Raw genomic sequence first — 11,902 nt, 5'->3', positions numbered from 1 at the left:
AGTAAGCCTCTCTTTGTAGATAACCGCATTGAACAGATGGCCATGGTTGCTTTTGCCCGTATCTGCATTGAGATTGATGCTTCGAGCTCATTCCCTGAAGTTATTGATTTTATGCTGAATGGTGAGCCTCGTTCGGTGGATGTCCATTATGAATGGGTGCCAACTCTGTGTCCGAGTTGTTGTTCGTTTGGCCATAGATGTGCTGACCCTAAAGCACCTGGCCCTCCTAAAGCTGGATCTTTAGCTGCCAAGGCCCCTTCAGCGCATCCCTCCAGTGAATGGCGTGAAGTTGGTGGAAAGTGAAATAACAGAACCCGTGCTTCGGATGTTGCTTCACCTACCTCTCGTACTATTGCGCCCCCTCCCCGTAGAATTGAAGTTCATTTATCTGCACCACGATAGCGGAGCCTACCGTGATTCCTCCTAAGAAAGCCGCTGAGGAAGGCCCCTCCTCCCCGAACTCATTCCCGTACCTCCCTAGCTCCTTCACAACCTGGTCAACTTCAGGCGCCTGAAAGATCAATGCCGGAGTCATCATCGTCCTCAGATGATGAAGTTGTGGATGACATTAGTTCTGGAGGAAGTGATTCTGACTCCCCCCTTGTGGTTGCGTCTTCCATCCTTGAGGAGCCGTTCCCTCCCCAGCTCCCTCCTGAACCTATTGTGGCTGTCCCTAGCCGCCGAAAAGGTAATCTTCACTCTACTTCTGCTGATGTGGCTATTCCTTAGAGCCTAAAGCCAATGACTTCCTCGGTGAAGAAACGAGGTGGCAAGAAACGGTAATGCCCTTCTTCCTTCCCTCTATGTTTTTTGGAGTTTGGAATATTAGGGGCCTCGGGTCCCCCCTTAAGCAGGCTGAGATTAGAAATTTTGTCAGAACCAATCACCTAAGTTGTGTTGGTATTTTGGAAACTAAAATTTCCCCTGCGGCATTTCCTTTGGTCTCGGGCGCTCTCATTCCGGGATGGTGTTGGAGCGCTAATAATGTTCACTCACCTAGAGGAAGAATTGGGTGGGTTGGAACCCCGAGATTGCCTCTTTTGTTTTATCTGCTTGCTCGTCTTAAGCTATCCACAGCCGCCTGGTTTGTCTGAATAGCGGTATTTCTTTTATCCTCACCGCGGTGTATGAGCACTCTTTGTCTTGAGAAGACCCTTTCGACTTAATCCGCCTAGTCTCCAAGTTGTGGACTCGCCGGATTATTGCCGGGGGATTTCAATGCCATTCTGGCCCGCCCGATGGAGCGATAGATCCAACTATTAGATCCCTGTTTAACGACTTTGGCAATTGTCTTAATCAAGTCAATGGATGATCTCGATATGTGGGGAACAGATTTACATGGTTAGCTTCCTCGGGTCCTACTCGCAAACAAAGGAAAATTGACAGGGTATTGACTAACTCGACCTGGAACTCTATTTTCTCCTTTTCTGAGGCATCTTTTCTTCCTCCTAGAGTCTCAGATCATTCTCCTATGATTGTTAGGATTTTGCCTACTCCCAACACCCGTAAACCCTTTAAATTCTTCAATTTTTGGTTGACCCATCCTTCCTTCTTTGATCTTGTGACTCAAGTGTGGGACTCCCCCTTCTCTGGAATGCCGATGTGCATTCTCTTTAGGTGGCGAGGGCTCTTAAATGTAGGCTTAAACTCCTGAATAAAGAGGCTTATGCGGATATTTCAGCTAAAACAAATGAGGCTAGGAGATTGTTCTCGCTGGCCCAAGATGCCATTCAACTGGACCCTCTCAACCAGAGCGGGCAAATGCGGAAAAGGAACACCTATGGGTTTTCTCCGAGTTGCGCCTTCAAGAGGAATCCTTTAAAGCGTAAACTGTGGTTCGTTGGCTTAAAGAAGGAGATCTAAACACTAAATATTTTCATCACTCGACCAAGAAAAGCCACCTCCGAAACATAATCCTTTCAATCTACAATGGGGACAATCTGGTTTCTGATCCTGCTAAGGTACAACAGCTCTTTGTCTCTCATTTCCAAGCTCTCTTGGCGGCATCCCACCTTCCTATGTGCCTACAATTGAGGAGATCAGGGAAAAACTAAATCATACCCTTGATGATGATCAGATTCGGACTCTCTCTCAGCCTGTCTCTGATAAAGAAATCCAAGATACCCTCTTCTCTCTTGCAAGTGGTAAAGCTCCTGGCCCGGATGGGTTTAATGTGGACTTCTTCAAGCGGTCTTGGCAAATTGTTGGCCCTTCGGTCTTATTGGCGGTTCGGGACTTCTTTGCTTCTAGTCATCTTCTTAAGGAGATTAATACAACCATCCTGACCTTAGTCTCGAAGGTCCCCAATGCTTCGTCTGTCAATGACTTCCGACCCATCGCTTGCTACAACACAATCTATAAATGCATTACCAAGATTATGGCTAACAGGTTAGCCGTTGTGCTGCTCTTCGATCATCAGGCCACCTCGTAATGCTTTTGTTAAAGGTAGACGCATTAGTGATAACATTATGCTAGCCAAGAATTGTTCGTTGATTTTCATCACGTAACCTTACCGACCAAAATGCATCATTAAGGTCGACTTCTGCAAAGCTTTTGATTCGGTAGACTAGATTTTTATTGAGTTAACCTTATTGGCCTTTGGGTTTCCTCCTGACTTTGTCCATTGAATGATGGCTTGCATTCGGTCCCCCAAATATTCTATCTCCCTTAATGGTGAGCTCCACGGCTTCTTTTCAAGCGGACGAGGGATTCGACAGGGTGACCCTATATCCCCTTATTTATTCACTCTTGTTATGGAAGTTTTTACTGGGATTCTCAACACCCAAACTGGCAAGCTGGGTTTTGATTTCTTCTAGAGGTGTAAAGCAACCAGGCTCTCTCACCTCTTCTTTGCAGATGATGTTCTATTATTCTCGGAAGCTAATATGACATCTTTGCGGCTTCTTTTGGATGGAATTCATTCCTTTAATAGTTGGTCTGGGCTCAATCCTAACCTCAACAAAAGTGAAGTCTTTCTTTCGGGTGGCCCTGATTCTCTAAGGAATGCTCTAGTACATACCTCTGGATTTCAGCTGGGCTCTCTCCCTTTTAGGTACCTCGGTGTACCTATTATTTCCTCCAGATTGGGCAAGGAGGCTTGTGTTTCCCTAGTGAATACTATTACTTCTCGTCTTCAATCTTGGACAAACCGGTTTCTTTCTTTAGCGGGCAGATTGCAGCTAATCAAATCTATCCTTCATTCTATCCAGGTTTATTGGTCTAGTGTATTTATCCTTCCCGCCTCGCCACTAACCGAATTGGAACAGATTTTCCCGGCAATTTCTTTGAGAGGCCCGAGCTTAGGTCTGGGGCGCAAAGGTGGCATGGATGGATGTCTGCTACCTAAGGAGGAAGGCGGTTTGGGTATTAGATCCCCTTCGGTGAGCAATATTGCTGTCATGCTCAAGCACCTATGGCTCCTTTTCACCGATAAGGAGTCGCTTTGGTCTAAATGGATTCATTCCATCTTCTTAAATTGCAAAAATTTACTGGATTGTCCCAAGACCTACCTATTGCTCTTGGGCTTGGAAGAAGTTGCTTGGCCTCCGTGACTTGATCCAACATCATTTTAAATGGCGCATTGGTAATGTGATATCTGTCTCTTTCTGGTTTGATCACTGGCACCCTTGTGGTTCGCTCTACAAGCTGTTCTCTGACCGTGAAATCTACTGCTCTGGTATATCAAGGCTTGCTACGGTAGCTACTGCTTTAACTGCCTTTCCCCTATCTTCTACTGTTGCGACCTCTATAAGGAATCGGGATGATCCCCTTCCAAACCTTAATGAGGCCAGTGATCGTCTTCTATGGCTTGGTCATTCTTCATGAGTGTTTTCTACTGCCTCAGCTTAGTGCCTTCTAAGGCCGAGGGATGTTGTGGTCCCCCGGTCGAGATTTATATGGAATCCCTCCTTACCTCCTCGATATCAAACCCATCTATGGTTAATCTCCCACAATCGATTGCCAACCCAGGTATTGTTATTAGCTCACGAGAGAATCCCTAATGTTTCTTGTGCCTTCGCTCTTCTATACCGTACTCGGTTGATCACCTTTCTTTGGATGTTCTATCACTAATCACCTTGCATCCTTTTTGGGCGGCTAAGTGTAACTTACCTTGGAGGAATCATGCTTGGAATGACAATCTTTATGGGTTATTGAACACCTTTCTGATGCATCATTCCACCAATCCTTGGCTCGCTTTGCCTTTTGTGCCTTATGTTATCTCATTTGGAAAGTAAGAAATAACATTATCTTCCGCAATGAAAGATTATACCTCCCGGCTTTAAAGGACCTCCTTCGTAAAGCTGTCAATGATAGGGCTTTATCATTCCCCAAGGTCCCGGACAACCCCCGTAATAGAAGACTACAACTTAGTTGGGGCATCCCTCCCTCCATCTTTACTAAAGTGGAAGAAATATTTAATAATTTCCCCCTAATTACAGATCCCATCACCCCCATTTCCCAAATTACTCTATACAACCTGACATTAACATCTTTACTTTTTTTTGTCGATGTAACCACTAGCAGCACGTTTACTGAATTGAAGACATCCATAGATAAAAGAATTGGGATAAAATCATATATAGAGCGTGCGACTGAAAAAGTGCTAACAATCTGTTAGGAATGAAAATATAATTTGATAGAGATAGTAAGTTCTCTTGACCATAAGTCATTGTCGTCGCAAACCTACTAAACACTATTAACAAGTCTTTCCCCTTCAGAAACATAGTGTTTTTTCGGCTACCCTCCAGTGACACCAACCCATTGTTGAAGCCATGATGATCGCCACCACCATCCCTCACTAGGTTCAATCGACCGCCCATCCCTCCCTCCCTTCCTCTCTTTCCCTTGCATGTGCTCGTGGGCGACAAGTGACGAGTCCATTTCAATCCTTTATAAAAGTGGAATCTTTTATTCTCTTTTGGAAAAATATATGATTTTTTTCCATGTTGAACTAAATGTTAGTTGCTACCTTTTTATGCAAATATTGCCCGTATGTTCATGTTATAGTGCACAACACGTCAAGATCAAAAGGGAACAAAAGTATCCTTCTCACATGTTTTAGTGTGATACTTGACAATGTTAAGCTTAGGCTATACATAATTGCGTGTCTAAGCACTAGAGCAATTTCCACATGAAGTGAAGGCGTGGCGAGATGCTCTTGCCCATGTAGGTGCAATTAAGAAATGGAACCTGAAGGATCTGGGGGAAAATACGACAATTGGCTATCTGCCAAGTTATTTGTGAAATTGTTGGCTTCTCTCAATACAAAAAGAGAAACAATCATTAGAGAGAGATAAAAAAAATTTAAAAAAAAAACACACACACACACGCACACACACATTAAAGACAAAATATTGATAGAGTGAAACAAAAAGATAAGCACATAAATCTTAAGCATTGGCTAATTAATTAAGGGTTGGATGATTTGTAGACCAACACATGCGAAGTAGTTTTTTTTTTTTTAGTAAAAGGTAATAGGTATATAGACTTTTGCACAAAAAAAGCTATACGGTTGTACAGAAAGGGAGGGACCGGCACCTACCACACTCGAAGGACAGAAAATCCAAACGAGTGGAAGGGGGCCGGGGCCAAGGGGAGAAAAGGGGAGGGAAGAGCTGCAAGAGAGATACATTGCAAATAAAAGCAGCAGCAAAAGAAGGCTAAAACAGCGGCCAAGGGCAAAGAGCACGCAACACTATGGCCCGCACAAGGAAAAGACACAAAGAGGAGAAGAATAGGAGAGACACCAAGATGGGAACCCAAGCCGCAACATTAGGATAGATTCGGGAGAGATCCATTAGAAGTATCAACCAAGAATCGCGAGATGGGCAGCAATGTAGCAAAGGATAGCTTCACCAACCATCGCCGAGGAAGAAAAAGAGGGGGCGCCAATAGTAAGCAAAATCAATCAAAGATGGAGGAAGGGATGCCCCAACTAAGTTGTAGTCTTCTATTATGGGGGTTGTCCGGGACCTTGGGGAATGATAAAGCCCTATCATTGACAGCTTTACGAAGGAGGTCCTTTAAAGCCGGGAGGTATAATTTTTCATTGCGGAAGATAATGTTATTTCTTACTTTCCAAATGAGATAACATAAGGCACCAAAGGCAAAGCGAGCCAAGGATTGGTGGAAGGATGCATCAAAAAGGTGTTCAATAACCCATAAAAGATTGTCATTCCAAGCATGATTCCTCCAAGGTAAGTTACACTTAGCCGCCCAAAAGGATGCAAGGTGATTAGTGATAGAACATCCAAAGAAAATGTGATCAATCGAGTCTGGTATAGAAGAGCAGAAGGCAAAAGAAACATTAGGGATTCTCTCGTGAGCTAATAACAATACCTGGCTTGGCAGTCGATTGCGGGAGATTAACCATAAATGGGTTTGATATCGAGGAGGGAAGGAGGGATTCCATATAAATCTCGACCAGGGGACCACAACATCCCTCGGCCTTAGAAGGCACCAAGCTGAGGCAGTAGAAAACACTCCTGAAGAATGACCAAGCCATAGAAGACGGTCATTGGCCTCATTGAGGTTTGGAAGGGGATCATCCCAATTCCTTATAGAGGTCGCAAATGAGAAGATAGGGAAAGGCAAGCCAAAGCAAAAGAGCTACCGTAGCAAGCCTTGATATACTAGAGCAGTAGATTTCACGGTCAGAGAATAGCTTGTAGAGCGGACCACGAGGGTGCCAGTGATCAAACCAGAAAGAGACAGATAGCACATTACCAGCGCGCCATTTAAAATGATGTTGGATCAAGTCATAGAGGCCAAGCAACTTCTTCCAAGCCCAAGAGCAATAGGTAGGTCTTGGGACAATCCAGAAATTTTTGCGATTTAAGAAGATAGAATGAATCCATTTAGACCAAAGCGACTCCTTATCGGTGAAAAGGAGCCATAGGTGCTTGAGCATGACAGCAATATTGCTCACCCGAAGGGATCTAATACCCAAACCACCTTCCTCCTTAGGTAAACAGATATCCACCCATGCCACCTTTGCGCCCCCAGACCCTAAGCTCGGGCCTCTCCAAAGAAATTGCCGGAAAATCTATTCAATTCGGTTAGTGACTGAGGCGGGAAGGATAAATACACTAGACCAATAAACCTGGATAGAATGAAGGACAGATTTGATTAGCTGCAATATGCCCGCTAAAGAAAGAAACTGGTTTGTCCAAGATTGAAGACGAGAAGTAATAGTATTCACTAGGGAAACACAAGCCTCCTTGCCCAATCTGGAAGAAATAATAGGTACACCAAGGTACCTAAAAGGGAGAGAGCCCAGCTGAAATCCAGAGGTACGTACCAGAGCATTCCTTAGAGAATCGTGGCCACCCGAAAGAAAGATTTCACTTTTGTTGAGGTTAGGATTGAGCCCGCACCAGCTAGCAAAGGAATGAATTCCATTCAAAAGAAGCCGCAAAGATGTCATATTAGCTTCCGAGAATAATAGAACATCATCTGCAAAGAAGAGGTGAGAGAGCCTGGTTGCTTTACACCTCTAGAAGAAATCAAAACCCAGCTTGCCAGTTTGGGTGTTGAGAATCCCAGTAAAAACTTCCATAACAAGAGTGAATAAATAGGGGGACATAGGGTCACCCTGTCGAATCCCTTGTCCGCTTGAAAAGAAGCCGTGGAGCTCACCATTAAGGGAGATAGAATATTTGGGGGACCAAATGCAAGCCATCATTCGATGGACAAAGTCAGGAGGAAACCCTACTTGGAGTTTGGAAAAACCAATATATAACCCCTCATTTCGTTCAATTCAAAGTTTGTCGTGGCTTTCTTTGCTTGATTGTCATTGGGTGTTTTCATCATATTTCCATCTCTTTTGGCATTTTTAGTGAACACATTTCCTTTTTTTTCCCTAATAAGAAATTGCATTGTTACAGGAATTTTCATTGACTTTGTCTCATTTTGTTTGTGGAAAGTGAAACAGTAGTTCTTATGTATGTATCTTCTTAGCAGTCTTAGGAAAAAAAGAAGAATGGAATGGTAAAAGGGTTATGTTTCTCTTTCGAGAAGCAAAACTTGTATATTCGGTTCCTCTCTCTCTCTCGCCCCCTCCCCCAACCCACGCACACAAAGGAACATGTGGAGTTGTTATCCTGTAGAGCCCCAGACTTTTCAACAAGTTGATAGAAAATAAGGGATATGTTTACTAAAAATTCTAAAACTTGTCATGATAGTGCAATTGACCAAATTATTAAATTGATACAATCGAGTCATTCAATTAATCTTCCATTAATCTTGTCCATTTAGATTAATGGAAAATGCCGATGTGACTTTTTAAATATTTTTTCTCCTAATGTGGCGATGACGTGGACTAAATTTTAATTTATTTAACCAAAATATTAATTAAATAAAAAGTTTTTATAAAAAAAAAGGACAGGAAAAAAAGAAAGCTAAAGGAAAAGGACCCTTGCCACCATCACCCCATCGCCGGAAAGGCTGGCGGGGGCTCGGTAAGCGTTGTGGCTCTCCATCCAAATCTGGGCAAGGGTTGCTAGGCCCTCACTTGCAATTGGCGAGGGTCACCGGCCTTGGTCAAGGCCTTGGTGACCCCGTCAGCCCTTATCAAACCCTTGCCAACCCTTTCCAGTGATCGGGGGCGACAATGACAAGGGCAAAGTAGGCCCTTGCCCTTGCCCCCTTTTTTTTTTTTTTTTTTTTTTTTGTGCATGTTTTTTTAAATATATTTAATTTATTTACTTAAGATTTTGGTTAAAAAATTAGAATTTAATCCAAAACTATGTCATTTTAGCTTTGTATTCCATGTTTTAGTCATGTTATCGCCATGTAGGAGAGAGAAAATATTTAAAAGAAGCCATGTTAGTATTTTCTGTTAGTTTAAATTGACGAAGTTAACCAAAGGACTTGATTTTACCAATTTAACAAGTTTTAGGATTTGATTATATTTTTGTAAATTTTTATGACTCAATTGCACTTGGGTGACAAATTTTAAAACTTTCGGTGAACATATCCCTCAAAATAATGTGGACTCTTTTGATATCAAGATAAATGACCTCATAATCTAGTATTTGACATCAAGGAGATAGAGGGAAGGAAAATAAGAAATTAAACATTTATATTGTCTTATCTTTGCCAACTAGAATACAATCACTTTCCACAAATCAGCCTTTTTCGTGATAAATTAAATTTTTAAGATAGCAAGATATCATTTTGAAGGTATTATTTTATTGAATTAATATAAATTGTTGACGCACAGGATTAGTTGAGATAGATAGGCTGCGTGCTGCGATCTAGTTTCACGCTAATAATGAGTTAAAATTCCCCTCGACACTGATAGGCACCCTTCGATGGTGAAGTTAGCGGGAGAATCTTTCTCAAAAGAATAAGAGAGTTTTTTTCTAGTCTGATTTCAGGGAAGAAAGATGCATTGAAATTTGAAAATGGTGTTTGGGAGATCATCTTTGTGTGTGCTTCGAGCACGTTGTACATTCATGCGTGTTTCCAAGTTTTACCCATGTTGCGGAGTGCAATTTATGCTCTGTTCCTTTCCACTGCATCACACATCTCACCTGTTCTAATACTATTCAGAATTGGATTGATTTATGATGTCTTGATTTGGTTGTTGCCGATCCTTATATTTGTGAACGCCGAGTCTTAAGCCATAATTCAAGTCCTCCCGTGTCCCTGGGAACACCTAAGTCGCAATTAATGGTGTACATACATAGGAATTATGTCCCAGATCGGCACACGTCGCAGCCATAAGAATCCATTAGACCTATTTTGATGGTGTTTTCGGCGTTGGACGAGAAGATATACTAGTAACAGAAACAACACCCTGTCGTCAAGGAAAAAAAAAGAAAATCGTGGTTTCTTTCGGTTTCGGTGGCTTCCTGATGTGATCATCTGAACAGGTCAATCATGGAAAAAAATGACGAACCGATCAGTCTAATCCCCGGTTGACCTTCTCATTGTACCATGGACCGCAATCAGATGCTCTGGTAATTGCCAGGGTTTCATCATTCCTGTCTTGGAATGAGTTATGAATCATTGTCAATAACAACGAACTTTAGCTTTATTCGGACAATATTGTCGCTTAAGCCTGGAACTGATTGGTAGCTGTCTCAATTAAGAGAGAACTCATTCACCTTCAAAAAATGAGAGAGCACTTCCCAACATGAGATTTTAGAAGGTTATGCAGATTCAAATATCTCCAGAATTGCTGGTTTTCAGGTTGATCACTTGGACAAAGAGATTCATGTATGATTAACAATTTGAACATAAACCTGTAAGGATTTTACTGGTTTTGCCTTTGAAAAACTTCACATTAAATACATAGATGTCTTCTGGTCTCAAGGAAACTCACTACCAGAGGTTGCAAATCAATGATCAACATGATAAAAAATACAAGATGAACTGATTTGTTTCACACTGCTAGTGTCACAGAGACTACAAAATTATTGGATGCAAAGCTTGTGCAACACAAATAACTCTTATTTCTGGGGAAAGAAGTTAAAAACCAGATGCAGGATTACCCAGACTTGATTGTTCAATTGCACTGGAGGCCTGAAATTAAACTAGAAATTTTTCGATGCATAAACTAGACGATGAGATGCTCTAGATGCTGATCATTAAGACGGTTTCTCTGACGTAGCAAATGCATGAATCTTCCGTCCTACAAACAAAAGCTTAAGATTCATCTGATTGAACCTATGCACCTACAAAAGATTTCGTAAGAAAAGAACTTCAATCAAATATAGAGCACCGAATTGACAACTCATCTAATACTTCTCTTCAGTTTGACAGATAAAAAATTTGCATTTACAAGGTCCTAGCCAGATCCATGTGATAGCATTGGCCACTGTACGATTCTTGAGTCCATTTCCATATAGAAAGTCTCATCAGCTATGGAGAAAAATTAGTAAAGTTGGCCTAAAACATTGGATGACAATGACAAACAAAATTGATGAAGGCAAGTTTTATGGTCCCATATTGGATGATATTTAGTGGTTTTTTAAGATGATGTCACGTTAGTAGAGACAAATGGAATGGCTAAAGCTCCAAGTTAGCACTCTCTTTTCCCTCATCACCAAACACCTAAATGGAGATGACAATTTTTATTAAGTGAAAGAACCTCAAAACCGAGTAAGTAAGCCACATTAGTAAAATCACATGACATGGCAATTTACAAGGCTTCACACTGAGCCAAATTTGAAAAGTTATACTTGATTGAATAAAAAAAGTTTAGATACTTTATTATAAAAAGAGCAAAAGTTCACATTCTTGCGGATGTCATTACCCATAGAATATATTACGAAGGTCATTTCAGCAACAATTGGTCAAGAGCACATAAGTTAGATTTAGATATTGGGGAAAAGATTTTGCTATGCTATGTGCAAATACGGAGATTACAAACGTAGTACTGCAAAAAACAATTAGATGGAATGAAATTATAATTTAAAGAAAGTGAATTTTCCTATCAAAAAAAGTTCAAAGGCCTATACAAAATCAAGAAGTTGAAAAGGTCATTGAAAATGAAGACGGAAAAATAGAAATCAAGTTTAAAGAGAGTGGATTGGTGAAATTGAACATTGGAGAATTAAATGAAGGAAAAATTCCTACGAGGATTGCATATAAAGTACCTTCTAAGTCATCGTGCTCACTTATCCCAGAAACAGAGCATGAGAGAATAGTTTGCAGTTGAATTAGAGAAGCAGAAGACCGAGCAATATCCTACTTATAGGATTGATCCTATATTGCTAGAAAAAGAGTCTACGAATATTCATCCTAGCAAATGTAGGGTAACCAAGACCAAGCTCTCTCATGTTTTCGGATTACCAAATAAACTTATTAATGCTTCCTTTAAAATAGATCACATAATCTCAAAAGAAGATTTCTTTTCAGAAGAAAATAAGGCAAAAAGAAAATAATTTGCAGA

This window comes from Eucalyptus grandis, chromosome 3 (genome assembly GCF_016545825.1).
Source record: "Eucalyptus grandis isolate ANBG69807.140 chromosome 3, ASM1654582v1, whole genome shotgun sequence".
Taxonomy (NCBI): Eukaryota; Viridiplantae; Streptophyta; class Magnoliopsida; order Myrtales; family Myrtaceae; genus Eucalyptus; species Eucalyptus grandis.
This window is presented reverse-complemented; position numbering follows the sequence as displayed.